The sequence below is a fragment of the Pelobates fuscus genome, chromosome 6 (assembly GCF_036172605.1).
Source record: "Pelobates fuscus isolate aPelFus1 chromosome 6, aPelFus1.pri, whole genome shotgun sequence".
Classification (NCBI taxonomy): domain Eukaryota; kingdom Metazoa; phylum Chordata; class Amphibia; order Anura; family Pelobatidae; genus Pelobates; species Pelobates fuscus.
The window spans coordinates 72,800,882-72,816,639 of record NC_086322.1 but is presented as its reverse complement, the minus strand read 5'-3'; positions in this window follow the sequence as shown (position 1 = coordinate 72,816,639).

Below are 15,758 nucleotides of genomic sequence, written 5' to 3'. Positions count from 1 at the left end.
AAATAATCCACCTTACTGTGAAGTGCGCAGAACAAAAGTATTAAAAGCAAAGCGCGTAAACACATGAACAAACTTAAATTAAACTAGCATAGTAAGATCAGGCCTATAAGAGGCTGACGGGGCTAAAGAACTCAAGTTGGCTACTTCTACATATGGGGTAGTCTCATGGTATGAGTTGCGATATTGTCCCGGGTAGCAGTCTGAAAGTTATATTTTGTGAAATATATTAAAAAATTATGAAAAAATAAATATTCAAATTACTAATTTATTACTATAAATATGAATATTAATATAAATATGAATATTAATATTGCGGGATTAATTATATGACCATCCCACAATTTTAATTTAAAAAGATACCTACTATTTATCTACTCTGCTGTTTGTGTTTTAACCTAATATACACACTATTTTCATTGTTATTTATCTACTATTTCATCTCTGATCCTAGATTCTTGTCGTTCAACTTAATTTATATTTCAATACAATATACATGAAATAATAACATTACTTAAAACTATAATTTATTGTGATAACACCAATCTACACGAGAATAACAATCACTAATCATACAAAAGATAATTGCTTCAAAAGATGTCAGAACATTATTCCCAGTATAAATTATGAAAATCTGGATAATGAGCAATGTAGTTACTGGCTCAAAGTATCTATCACCAACGAATGCAATAACTCAACATAACATAGGTATTAACGTTTAATATTTTTCACTATAATATGACAGGGTACATATTACAATATCTCCTGTATTAAAGAAGCATAGACAATTTCTAATAATAACCGTTTCCACAGATGGTTGCAGACCAATTAACTTTTTCCAATCCGCTCAGCAACTAAACTCTATCAGATTTGGAATTGCAAGCTGACAATATGCAAATACATTAAACAAATGATAATTAAAATTACTATATCTTGCTATATTGGTATGCAACAATATTATGTTGTACAAACCAATAAAATATTATCAACAAGTTTTCGATCAATAGAAAGCACTTGGACTATTTTAAAAAAACTTCTTTATCTGCGCTAAGCAAATCTACAGGTATTTACAAAAAAATAGATTTTGATTATTATCTGAATTCAACAGCTGAATGTATAAATAATGACAGGATTGCTCCTGTCCTATAGAAAAAATATTTCTATATATGCATGGTGAACAGTATTTATTGTTATGTTATCTTAAATTTAACAGAGAACATAGGATGTTATCTATTTAGAAAGACAAGTATGCCCACCCACAGCCTCATTGTTATTAAATATATGAATTATGTGGCTTGTGGAATACTAAACTCAATAAATCCTCCCAACTCTAAATCCATAATTAGATATCATATGATTATCTCAACCTTTGTATTTCCAACTCTGCTCGCAATCCTTTTTCTTCTTTTTCCCTATTCTTAACATTTCTCTGATTGTATTATACTCTACTTCCCTTCACATATCTTTCCACTGTCTTTCTCATTCTATCCCATGGATTCCCTGATTTTTTGACAATTATTGTTAACGTTACGGAGCAAGCAAGTACTATTCAATAAACTCAAATCACTAAACAGGTTATATATTTATATAACAATGATCCATGTGTTTCAAATATTAATAAAGTGTTATTATTTTTCAATTCTAGGTTGTACGATTTAGAGTCTAAATTGTTCTTCCCTATAATTACTGTAGCATGTGTAACTTTACAAAAAAGTCTTCAATGTATGACAATACGATGCATCACGACCTTGAAAATAACCATCTAACTCGTTTGCCTGAGGATATACCCACTATTCATCACATTCTTATTGCGTTTATTTCTAAATTCTAAGAAAGATGCTTAGCTGTGTTGTGTGGAAGAAACCATTAACAATTTAAAAATCTTTAGAATTGAGCATCTGCCAAAGGTCAGCGTACAAAAAAAAGAAATAGCCGTCAGCATGTGACTTTTGTTTACTTTCAACGAGTTGGTATATATTGACTCACTAAATCATTTAATTAATAGACAACCCACAACCATCAGTTACATGGTCCTAATAAAGATCTTACATTATATTAGCTTCTCCTTTTGCTAGCCCTATCAGTCAGTTCAAATAATAGATCTCTTTCTACGAACCTATAGAAGACAAACAGTAATATTTGTGTGTCTAGAAATGGGTTGCTTAGGAGCTGTTTAATGATGCAATCGGCAAAAGATTAAAGAGAATGGTTATGAGCACAAAATAAATGTCACATTTACAAAAGAATAAGAATTGGCAAATTCACGAAATTAAATAGGCAATCTAGCAGTCATGGCACAAACTATGATAAATTGTAATAGTATTGGTAAGGTTGAATGTTTATAGGAATGTAATATTCTTTATTAGTGATGTCGCGAACACAACATTTTCGGTGAACCACAAACGTTCGTGAACTGGCGAACCGGGCGAACCACCATTGAATTCAATGGGCAGGCAAATTTTTTTTTTATTATATATTTTTTATATGTATATATATTTTTTTATACATATGTTTATATATACATTTTTATGCTCCTTTATATATTCAATTTTTATACATTTCCTTTTCATATATATTTCCTTTTTTCCATTTTCAGTTATCATGTTAACCATGTGGTTTACATTTTTTATCCACTGTATATTAATCGTTACCCAGTAAATTTTTATTATTTGATACTGTACTTTTTTTTATTTTTTCCCTCTATTGCAACCATGTTTTTTGGATAACGAACATTCCGTGATACTGGACAATCATTGGACTTATTGTGGACATTGGGCACATTTTCCATCAAGAAAGATGGCCGAAGTAAGGTGCCTACATCACTACTGGATGCTGGAAGGGACATTCCGAACGAGTATAGCACTCCTCCGTCTGAATCAACGTCGGACGAACACACGCCCACAATTTACTTCCGCATATGACGTCACACGCACGGGACGTCGTGCGTGATGACGTCACACTATCGGAAGAAATAACCAACAGCCGAGTCTGTGAACTTCCATCAGTATGAGCGCCGTGATTGGATGTATCACAGGCACCATCTTCCAATAAGCTCTCAGTCAGGGGTATTTAAATTTGTACTTAGCAGCATTATGTATACCAATTGAGAAAGCCGAAATATATCGGCGAAACGCGTCTTGGACAACAGCACTGGCACTTGAGTATACTGAATTTATTTTATTGTTTTTATGTATGAGTTACAATAAATGTTAATTTATTTTACCAAGTGGACTAGTGATATACTTATGCTGCTATAAAGAATGGAATTGTCACCCTATAATTGACATTATACCTGCATACTTGGAGCCCAGTTATAGGCTCTTAATAAGGTGAGAAGTAAATTGTTATTTATACCTTATTATCCACCATATTAAGGATTTCTACACAAGGGTCAGTGTTGCTTCCCTGTTTCTCCCATTTTTTGTCTCCATCTCAAGTTTTTTTCACCTTCTATGAATACCTAAAAGGACTCCAATACCATTTATATTATCTCCTGAAACCTGCAGGAGTAAGTGTTTTATTTTTCAAGCGCTCCACCTTTGCACTATTTTTGCATGTAATTGCACAATAGCGTTTTCTTGTATACAATTGAATTTTAAAACCCACAGGGACTATTTCTGGCCACAAAAGTGATGGAAAAGTTGTTTCAAGGGAACTAACACCTGGACTGTGGCATGCCGGAGGGGGATCCATGGCAAAACTCCCATGGAAAATTACACAGTTGATGCAGAGTCTGGTTTTAATCCATAAAGGGCAGAAATCACCTAACATTCCTAAATCACAATGGATATGGATTGACACCTGACATATGACATATTGACACCTTGACATATGGATTGACACCTGTCCTCAGAGCCCCTGATACACACTGACACAGAGCAGAATAGAGACTGTTCCCCCTACATAGGGTCACTTGGCACATATGGATTGACACCTGTCCTCAGAGACCATGATACACACTGACACAGAGCAGAATAGAGACTGTACCCCCTACATAGGGTCACTTGGCAGATATGGATTGACACCTGTCCTCAGAGACCATGATACACACTGACACAGAGCAGAATAGAGACTGTTCCCCCTACATAGGGTCACTTGGCACATATGGATTGACACCTGTCCTCAGAGACCATGATACACACTGACACAGAGCAGAATAGAGACTGTACCCCCTACATAGGGTCACTTGGCAGATATGGATTGACACCTGTTCTCAGAGACCATGATACACACTGACACAGAGCAGAATAGAGACTGTTCCTCCTTCATAGGGTCACTTGGCAGATATGGATTGACAACTGTCCTCAGAGCCCCTGATACACACTGACACAGAGCAGAATAGAGACTGTTCCCCCTACATAGGGTAACTTGGCAGATATGGATTGACACCTGTCCATCTGTTCATTTTTAAATTAAACTAGCATAGTAAGATCAGGCCTATAAGAGGCTGACGGGGCTAAAGAACTCAAGTTGGCTACTTCTACATATGGGTCTCATGGTATGAGTTGCGATATTGCCCCGGGTAGCAGTCTGAAAGTTATATTTTGTGAAATATATAAAAAAATTATGAAAAAAAAAATATTCAAATTACTAATTTTATTACTATAAATATGAATATTAATATAAATATGAATATTAATATTGCGGGATTAATTATATGACCATCCCACAATTTTAATTTAAAAAGATACCTACTATTTATCTACTCTACTGTTTATTGTGTTTTAACCTAATATACACACAGTGGCGTACACATGACCCATGGGGCCCCGGTGCGAAAATTGATCCGTGGCCCCCCCCCCCTCGCGCTTACTCTGCGCGGGCCGGGGCAGCAACACATGGCGGCGGGCACCTGGTCGCAGGGGTTGCGACCGCGGTATGTACGCCACTGCATGCAGATGCGCACACACACTTAAAGGACCACTACAGACACCCAGATCACATCAGCTCAATGAAGTGGTCTGGGTGTCAGGTCCCTCTAGTTTTAACCCTGCAGCTGAAAGCATAGCAGTTTCAGAGAAACTGTTATGTTTCACTGAGGGTTAATCCAGCCTCTAGTGGCTGTCTCACTGACAGCCGCTAGAGGCGCTTCCGCCATTTTAAGACACTGAACGTCCATAGGAAAGCATTGAGTAATGCTTTCCTATGGGCGGTTTGAATGCGTGCGCGGCTCTTGCCGTGCATGCGCATTCGGAGCTGAGAGGCGGAGGGATCCCCAGCGCCATGGGAGTCCGGCGCTGGAGAAAGGTAAGTGCTGAAGACACACACACACACTCTCACGAACAAATGCATACACACATTTACTGATAAAGACACACTCACTAACAGACATACATACACACTCACTTACAAAACATACACTCTCACTGACAAACACACACTCACTAACAGACATCAAACAGACTCACTAACACACACTCACACACACACTCACACACACACACTCACACACACTCACACACAAACACACTCACTCACACACGCTCACACACACACACACTCACACACACACTCACACACACACACTCACACACACACACACTCACACACACACACACACACTCGCTCACACACACACACACTCACTCACACACTCTCACACACACACACTCACACACACACAATTACACTCACACACACACTTACACTCACACACACACTTACACTCACACACACACACTTACACTCACACACACACACACTTACACTCACACACTTACACTCACACACACACTTACACTCACACACACACTTACACTCACACACACACTTACACTCACACACACACTTACACTCACACACACTTTTTTTTTTATTTAATCCCCCCAGCCTCCTTACCTTTTGGAGTGCTGAGGGGATTCCCTGGGGTCCAGTGGTGCTGCTGGGCTCCTGGGGGGGCCGGTCACCCGGCGGGCTGGCTGGTCCTGCGGGCGCGCAAGGGAGCACTCTCCCCTGAGTGCTTCCTCTTCAGCTCCCTCGCACGCCGCGTACTGATACCGGCGCCGGAAGATGACGTCATCTTCCGGCTCCGGTATCAGTGCGGTGCGCGAGGGAGCTGAAGAGGAAGCACTCAGGGGAGAGTGCTCCCTCGCGCACCAGCCGGCCGCCGGGTGTAAGCAGGGCCAGCCTCGGGGGGCCCGGAGGTGGCTGGCTCCTGGGCCCCCCAGGAGAAGAGGCTGGCCCAGAGCGTACATACCGGGTCGCAGGGGCGGCTGGGCCCCCTGGTGGGCCGGGCCCGGTCACAGCCGCGACCCCTGCGACCCTGGTATGTACGCCACTGTATACACACTATTTTTATTGTTATTTATCTACTATTTCATCTCTGATCCTAGATTCTTGTGGCGAAACCAACTTCGCCACTGTGAACTGGAGAAGCCTGGTTGCTAGCCTCCTGCCCAGTAATTATGGCCCTGGGAGATTGGGCCCTTTAAACACAGTGTTCGCCCCTTTAATTATTATGGGAGAAGGATTGGCACTTACTAGAGGGCACTTCGGATGCAGCCGAAGTGCCGAAGTTGCCGAAGTGTCGAAGTTACCGAAGTTGTCGAAGTGACCGGCATCGGACAAAGGACCACGTGGCGGCGGTCATTTTAACTCGAACACCGCCGACCCGTACCATCGTCTGCACTTCGACACTTCGACTAAAGTCGAATTACCGAACACACTTCGAACGGGACTTAGTCGTTTTTATACCAGAAAGGGACCGACCGCACAGCCCAAATCCATGGAACTATTTTGGGCAAGAAAAGGTGCTTGCGGTCGGTCATAAAAGGACTTCCGTGTAACTTTTTATTTACTGAAGGGATTGGTATGATTTTTGAGAGTGTTTATGTTTAAAGTATGCAGAGTCTGAATATGTGATTTTTAGGTGGATGCGATGTATGGTTTCAAAGTTATGAAAGTTGTGTAAAAGTATATTTTAAACTGTATGCATAATGGGATTATGTGTCACACTAAGGGGAGGGGATGTGTGGGATGTAACATCTATGTCATTGGTTCTTTTATGCCTCCCCCTGGGTGTGGCCTGTATGTGTGAGTTGGAAATAAAAGCCAGGCTGGATGAGCCAGTCCAGAGTTCCTGTTTAACCCTCAAAATGAAGTGTTGTCTCGTTCTTGGGGGGAATTGGATTGTAAGCTGACTGCCAGGAGTGTAAGCGGATTGTATGCTTTTCTTGTTCAGCTGTTCCAGTTCGGAGTGCTATTTCGTATCCAGATCGGGAGTTTGGTGTTCTGAGGTAGCTGTGCCTGTCTCTCAGAAAGGGGATTATCGCCTAAACGGATTTTATTCCCTTTTATGCTGAAACGGTCCGTTACAATTGGTGGCAAGTGGCGGGATCATTCCTACAGCCAGAAGGACAGCTACAGGAAACACCATTTCCGTGGATTACAAATTGAGGGCAACGCTAGTACCCGTACAGCGACCCTATCTACAAAAGAATCAGAGCAAGCATGGCATATGACTACACTCAGGAGGAGTTTGAAAGAGAGGTTAATGAGGTGCTGTCTGGCTACGGACCCAACCCCCTGGAGAGAGCCGTGCAGCTCGCCAGGAAACTAGTAGGAGAGTACCTGCAATCCCTAGTAGATTTGGCCAAAAAGGAATCCCAGGGAGCCGAAAGTGTCGTCCTTCCTCCCCAGCAGCAGAGTAAGTCCCATGGAGCTGAAGGTGCAGCCCTTCCTCCCCAGCGGCAGTGTGTACCCCAGGGAGCTGATGGTGTCGTCCGTCCTCCCCAGCGGCAGTGTGTGTCCCAGGGAGCAGAAGGTATCCTCCTTCCTCCCCAGCGGCAGTGTGTACCCCAGGGAGCTGATGGTGTCGTCCGTCCTCCCCAGCGGCAGTGTGTAACCCAGGGAGCAGAAGGTGCTGTCCTTCCTCCCCAGCGGCAGTGTGTACCCCAGGGAGCAGAAGGTACCGTCCTTCCTCCCCAGCGGCAGTGTGTACCCCAGGGAGCAGAAGGTACAGTCCTTCCTCCCCAGCGGCAGTGTGTACCCCAGGGAACTGATGGTGTCGTCCGTCCTCCCCAGCGGCAGTGTGTGTCCCAGGGAGCAGAAGGTGCAGTCCTTCCTCCCCAGCGGCAGTGTGTACCCCAGGGAGCAGAAGGTGTAGTCCTTCCTCCCCAGCGGCAGTGTGTACCCCAGGGAGCTGATGGTGTCGTCCGTCCTCCCCAGCGGCAGTGTGTGTCCCAGGGAGCAGAAGGTGCAGTCCTTCCTCCCCAGCGGCAGTGTGTACCCCAGGGAGCAGAAGGTGTAGTCCTTCCTCCCCAGCGGCAGTGTGTACCCCAGGGAGCAGAAGGTACAGTGCTTCCTCCCCAGCGGCAGTGTGTACCCCAGGGAACTGATGGTGTCGTCCGTCCTCCCCAGCGGCAGTGTGTGTCCCAGGGAGCAGAAGGTGCAGTCCTTCCTCCCCAGCGGCAGTGTGTACCCCAGGGAGCAGAAGGTGTAGTCCTTCCTCCCCAGCGGCAGTGTGTACCCCAGGGAGCTGATGGTGTCGTCCGTCCTCCCCAGCGGCAGTGTGTGTCCCAGGGAGCAGAAGGTGCAGTCCTTCCTCCCCAGCGGCAGTGTGTACCCCAGGGAGCAGAAGGTGTAGTCCTTCCACCCCAGTGGCAGTGTGTACCCCAGGGAGCTGATGGTGTCGTCCGTCCTCCCCAGCGGCAGTGTGTGTCCCAGGGAGCAGAAGGTGCAGTCCTTCCTCCCAGCGGCAATGTGTAACCCAGGGAGCTGATGGTGTCGTCCGTCCTCCCCAGCGGCAGTGTGTGTCCCAGGGAGCAGAAGGTGCAGTCCTTCCTCCCCAGCGGCAGTGTGTAACCCAGGGAGCAGAAGGTGCCGTCCTTCCTCCCAAGCGGCAGTGTGTACCCCAGGGAGCTGATGGTGTCGGCCGTCCTCCCCAGCAGCAGTGTGTGTCCCAGGGAGCAGAAGGTGCAGTCCTTCCTCCCCAGCGGCAGTGTGTACCCCAGGGAACTGATGGTGTCGTCCGTCCTCCCCAGCGGCAGTGTGTAACCCAGGGAGCAGAAGGTGCTGTCCTTCCTCCCCAGCGGCAGTGTGTACCCCAGGGAGCAGAAGGTGTAGTCCTTCCTCCCCAGCGGCAGTGTGTACCCCAGGGAGCAGAAGGTACAGTCCTTCCTCCCCAGCGGCAGTGTGTACCCCAGGGAGCTGATGGTGTCGTCCGTCCTCCCCAGCGGCAGTGTGTGTCCCAGGGAGCAGAAGGTGCAGTCCTTCCTCCCCAGTGGCAGTGTGTACCCCAGGGAGCAGAAGGTGTAGTCCTTCCTCCCCAGCGGCAGTGTGTACCCCAGGGAGCTGATGGTGTCGTCCGTCCTCCCCAGCGGCAGTGTGTGTCCCAGGGAGCAGAAGGTGCAGTCCTTCCTCCCCAGCGGCAGTGTGTACCCCAGGGAGCAGAAGGTGTAGTCCTTCCTCCCCAGCGGCAGTGTGTACCCCAGGGAGCAGAAGGTACAGTGCTTCCTCCCCAGCGGCAGTGTGTACCCCAGGGAACTGATGGTGTCGTCCGTCCTCCCCAGCGGCAGTGTGTGTCCCAGGGAGCAGAAGGTGCAGTCCTTCCTCCCCAGCGGCAGTGTGTACCCCAGGGAGCAGAAGGTGTAGTCCTTCCTCCCCAGCGGCAGTGTGTACCCCAGGGAGCTGATGGTGTCGTCCGTCCTCCCCAGCGGCAGTGTGTGTCCCAGGGAGCAGAAGGTGCAGTCCTTCCTCCCCAGCGGCAGTGTGTACCCCAGGGAGCAGAAGGTGTAGTCCTTCCACCCCAGTGGCAGTGTGTACCCCAGGGAGCTGATGGTGTCGTCCGTCCTCCCCAGCGGCAGTGTGTGTCCCAGGGAGCAGAAGGTGCAGTCCTTCCTCCCAGCGGCAATGTGTAACCCAGGGAGCTGATGGTGTCGTCCGTCCTCCCCAGCGGCAGTGTGTGTCCCAGGGAGCAGAAGGTGCAGTCCTTCCTCCCCAGCGGCAGTGTGTAACCCAGGGAGCAGAAGGTGCCGTCCTTCCTCCCAAGCGGCAGTGTGTACCCCAGGGAGCTGATGGTGTCGTCCGTCCTCCCCAGCAGCAGTGTGTGTCCCAGGGAGCAGAAGGTGCAGTCCTTCCTCCCCAGCGGCAGTGTGTACCCCAGGGAACTGATGGTGTCGTCCGTCCTCCCCAGCGGCAGTGTGTGTCCCAGGGAGCAGAAGGTGCAGTCCTTCCTCCCCAGCGGCAGTGTGTACCCCAGGGAGTAGAAGGTGTAGTCCTTCCTCCCCAGTGGCAGTGTGTACCCCAGGGAGCTGATGGTGTCGTCCGTCCTCCCCAGCGGCAGTGTGTGTCCCAGGGAGCAGAAGGTGCAGTCCTTCCTCCCCAGCGGCAATGTGTAACCTAGGGAGCTGATGGTGTCGTCCGTCCTCCCCAGCGGCAGTGTGTGTCCCAGGGAGCAGAAGGTGCAGTCCTTCCTCCCCAGCGGCAGTGTGTAACCCAGGGAGCAGAAGGTGCCGTCCTTCCTCCCAAGCGGCAGTGTGTACCCCAGGGAGCTGATGGTAACGTCCATCCTCCCCAGCGGCAGTGTGTCCTGCAGGGAGCAGAGACAGTCAGTCTCGCACCCCAGCAGCAGGACAAGAGAATGAAAGGGGAGACAGCTGGTCCCCCTCTCCACCAGCAGAGAGAGTGGCAGGGAGAGGAGCCTGCTAACCCCTCTCCCCAGCGGCAGTTCACCGTCCAGAGAGAGGAGCTTGTTACACCCTCTCTCCAGCGGCAGCCTAGCCCACCAAGGGGAGATGTTAAGCCCCACAACTGTGCAGATGGGACCGTAGTCTCTGCACTTACAGCACCAGGGGTAGGGACGGTCGGTCCTGTCCCCCAGCAACAGAGCGATATATCCAAAGGGGAGACAGTTGGTCTCCCCCTCCGGCAGCCGAACTGTGCACCTAAAGGGGAGACAGTCAGTCTCCAGCAACCAGGCTCCAACCAGACTACTCCCGTGGTAGTGCTGGCACCAGGACAGAGTACCGCTGGTCTCTGCACTCTCAGCAACCCACCAAGGCAGCCTACCAGTCCCCCACACAGCCGTGGTGAGGCACCTGAACCTGGACAAGATTCTCCCTCACCCAGGTGTAGTAACCGTTTATTGTGGGTGGGCTGCTCTGCTGTTTCTGTTTTGTGGGTGGGTTGCTGGACTAACCAGGGCACTGACCGGCAGAAGGTCAGGTACCCTGTTAGTCTAATTGGTAAAGGGGAGAAGTGTGGCGAAACCAACTTCGCCACTGTGAACTGGAGAAGCCTGGTTGCTAGCCTCCTGCCCAGTGATTATGGCCCTGGGAGATTGGGCCCTTTAAACACAGTGTTCGCCCCTTTAATTATTATGGGAGAAGGATTGGCACTTACTAGAGGGCACTTCGGATGCAGCCGAAGTGCCGAAGTTGCCGAAGTGTCGAAGTTACCGAAGTTGTCGAAGTGACCGGCATCGGACAAAGGACCACGTGGCGGCGGCCATTTTAACTCGAACACCGCCGACCCGTACCATCGACTGCACTTCGACACTTCGACTAAAGTCGAAGTACCGAACACACTTCGAACGGGACTTAGTCGTTTTTATACCAGGAAGGGACCGACCGCACAGCCCAAATCCATGGAACTATTTTGGGCAAGAAAAGGTGCTTGCGGTCGGTCATAAAAGGACTTCCGTGTAACTTTTTATTTACTGAAGGGATTGGTATGATTTTTGAGAGTGTTTATGTTTAAAGTATGCAGAGTCTGAATATGTGATTTTTAGGTGGATGCGATGTATGGTTTCAAAGTTATGAAAGTTGTGTAAAAGTATATTTTAAACTGTATGCATAATGGGATTATGTGTCACACTAAGGGGAGGGGATGTGTGGGATGTAACATCTATGTCATTGGTTCTTTTATGCCTCCCCCTGGGTGTGGCCTGTATGTGTGAGTTGGAAATAAAAGCCAGGCTGGATGAGCCAGTCCAGAGTTCCTGTTTAACCCTCAAAATGAAGTGTCGTCTCGTTCTTGGGGGGAATTGGATTGTAAGCTGACTGCCAGGAGTGTAAGCGGATTGTATGCTTTTCTTGTTCAGCTGTTCCAGTTCGGAGTGTTATTTCGTATCCAGATCGGGAGTTTGGTGTTCTGCAGTAGCTGTGCCTGTCTCTCAGAAAGGGGATTATCGCCTAAACGGATTTTATTCCCTTTTATGCTGAAACGGTCCATTACAATTGGTGGCAAGCGGCGGGATCGTTCCTACAGCCAGAAGGACAGCTACAGGAAACACCATTTCCGTGGATTACAAATTGAGGGCAACGCTAGTACCCGTACAGCGACCCTATCTACAAAAGAATCAACTTCAGCAGAGCAAGCATGGCATATGACTACACTCAGGAGGAGTTTGACAGAGAGGTTAATGAGGTGCTGTCTGGCTATGGACCCAACCCCCCGGAGAGAGCTGTGCAGCTCGCCAGGAAACTAGTAGGAGAGTACCTGCAATCCCTAGTAGATTTGGCCAAAAAGGAATCCCAGGGAGCCAAAGGTGTCGTCCTTCCTCCCCAGCGGCAGAGTAAGTCCCAGGGAGCTGAAGGTGCAGTCCTTCCTCCCCAGCGGCAGTGTGTACCCCAGGGAGCAGAAGGTGTAGTCCTTCCTCCCCAGTGGCAGTGTGTGCCCCAGGGAGCTGATGGTGTCGTCCGTCCTCCCCAGCGGCAGTGTGTGTCCCAGGGAGCAGAAGGTACCGTCCTTCCTCCCCAGCGGCAGTGTGTGTCCCAGGGAGCAGAAGGTACAGTCCTTCCTCCCCAGCGGCAGTGTGTACCCCAGGGAGCTGATGGTGTCGTCCGTCCTCCCCAGCAGCAGTGTGTGTCCCAGGGAACAGAAGGTGCAGTCCTTCCTCCCCAGCGGCAGTGTGTACCCCAGGGAGCAGAAGGTACAGTCCTTCCTCCCCAGCGGCAGTGTGTACCCCAGGGAACTGATGGTGTCGTCCGTCCTCCCCAGCGGCAGTGTGTGTCCCAGGGAGCAGAAGGTGCAGTCCTTCCTCCCCAGCGGCAGTGTGTACCCCAGGGAGCAGAAGGTGTCGTCCGTCCTCCCCAGCGGCAGTGTGTGTCCCAGGGAGCAGAAGGTGCAGTCCTTCCTCCCCAGCGGCAATGTGTAACCCAGGGAGCTGATGGTGTCGTCCGTCCTCCCCAGCGGCAGTGTGTGTCCCAGGGAGCAGAAGGTGCAGTCCTTCCTCCCCAGCGGCAGTGTGTAACCCAGGGAGCAGAATGTGCCGTCCTTCCTCCCAAGCGGCAGTGTGTACCCCAGGGAGCTGATGGTGTCGTCCGTCCTCCCCAGCAGCAGTGTGTGTCCCAGGGAGCAGAAGGTTCAGTCCTTCCTCCCCAGCGGCAGTGTGTACCCCAGGGAACTGATGGTGTCGTCCGTCCTCCCCAGCGGCAGTGTGTGTCCCAGGGAGCAGAAGGTGCAGTCCTTCCTCCCCAGCGGCAGTGTGTACCCCAGGGAGCAGAAGGTGTAGTCCTTCCTCCCCAGTGGCAGTGTGTACCCCAGGGAGCTGATGGTGTCGTCCGTCCTCCCCAGCGGCAGTGTGTGTCCCAGGGAGCAGAAGGTGCAGTCCTTCCTCCCCAGCGGCAATGTGTAACCTAGGGAGCTGATGGTGTCGTCCGTCCTCCCCAGCGGCAGTGTGTGTCCCAGGGAGCAGAAGGTGCAGTCCTTCCTCCCCAGCGGCAGTGTGTAACCCAGGGAGCAGAAGGTGCCGTCCTTCCTCCCAAGCGGCAGTGTGTACCCCAGGGAGCTGATGGTAACGTCCATCCTCCCCAGCGGCAGTGTGTCCTGCAGGGAGCAGAGACAGTCAGTCTCGCACCCCAGCAGCAGGACAAGAGAATGAAAGGGGAGACAGCTGGTCCCCCTCTCCACCAGCAGAGAGAGTGGCAGGGAGAGGAGCCTGCTAACCCCTCTCCCCAGCGGCAGTTCACCGTCCAGAGAGAGGAGCTTGTTACACCCTCTCTCCAGCGGCAGCCTAGCCCACCAAGGGGAGATGTTAAGCCCCACAACTGTGCAGATGGGACCGTAGTCTCTGCACTTACAGCACCAGGGGTAGGGACGGTCGGTCCTGTCCCCCAGCAACAGAGCGATATATCCAAAGGGGAGACAGTCGGTCTCCCCCTCCGGCAGCCGAACTGTGCACCTAAAGGGGAGACAGTCAGTCTCCAGCAACCAGGCTCCAACCAGACTACTCCCGTGGTAGTGCTGGCACCAGGACAGAGTACCGCTGGTCTCTGCACCCTCAGCAACCCACCAAGGCAGCCTACCAGTCCCCCACACAGCCGTGGTGAGGCACCTGAACCTGGACAAGATTCTCCCTCACCCAGGTGTAGTAACCGTTTATTGTGGGTGGGCTGCTCTGCTGTTTCTGTTTTGTGGGTGGGTTGCTGGACTAACCAGGGCACTGACCGGCAGAAGGTCAGGTACCCTGTTAGTCTAATTGGTAAAGGGGAGAAGTGTGGCGAAACCAACTTCGCCACTGTGAACTGGAGAAGCCTGGTTGCTAGCCTCCTGCCCAGTGATTATGGCCCTGGGAGATTGGGCCCTTTAAACACAGTGTTCGCCCCTTTAATTATTATGGGAGAAGGATTGGCACTTACTAGAGGGCACTTCGGATGCAGCCGAAGTGCCGAAGTTGCCGAAGTGTCGAAGTTACCGAAGTTGTCGAAGTGACCGGCATCGGACAAAGGACCACGTGGCGGCGGCCATTTTAACTCGAACACCGCCGACCCGTACCATCGACTGCACTTCGACACTTCGACTAAAGTCGAAGTACCGAACACACTTCGAACGGGACTTAGTCGTTTTTATACCAGGAAGGGACCGACCGCACAGCCCAAATCCATGGAACTATTTTGGGCAAGAAAAGGTGCTTGCGGTCGGTCATAAAAGGACTTCCGTGTAACTTTTTATTTACTGAAGGGATTGGTATGATTTTTGAGAGTGTTTATGTTTAAAGTATGCAGAGTCTGAATATGTGATTTTTAGGTGGATGCGATGTATGGTTTCAAAGTTATGAAAGTTGTGTAAAAGTATATTTTAAACTGTATGCATAATGGGATTATGTGTCACACTAAGGGGAGGGGATGTGTGGGATGTAACATCTATGTCATTGGTTCTTTTATGCCTCCCCCTGGGTGTGGCCTGTATGTGTGAGTTGGAAATAAAAGCCAGGCTGGATGAGCCAGTCCAGAGTTCCTGTTTAACCCTCAAAATGAAGTTTCGTCTCGTTCTTGGGGGGAATTGGATTGTAAGCTGACTGCCAGGAGTGTAAGCGGATTGTATGCTTTTCTTGTTCAGCTGTTCCAGTTCGGAGTGTTATTTCGTATCCAGATCGGGAGTTTGGTGTTCTGCAGTAGCTGTGCCTGTCTCTCAGAAAGGGGATTATCGCCTAAACGGATTTTATTCCCTTTTATGCTGAAACGGTCCGTTACAATTGGTGGCAAGCGGCGGGATCGTTCCTGCAGCCAGAAGGACAGCTACAGGAAACACCATTTCCGTGGATTACAAATTGAGGGCAACGCTAGTACCCGTACAGCGACCCTATCTACAAAAGAATCAACTTCAGCAGAGCAAGCATGGCATATGACTACACTCAGGAGGAGTTTGACAGAGAGGTTAATGAGGTGCTGTCTGGCTATGGACCCAACCCCCCGGAGAGAGCTGTGCAGCTCGCCAGGAAACTAGTAGGAGAGTACCTGCAATCCCTAGTAGATTTGGCCAAAAAGGAATCCCAGGGAGCCGAAGGTGTCGTCCTTCCTCCCCAGCGGCAGAGTAAGTCC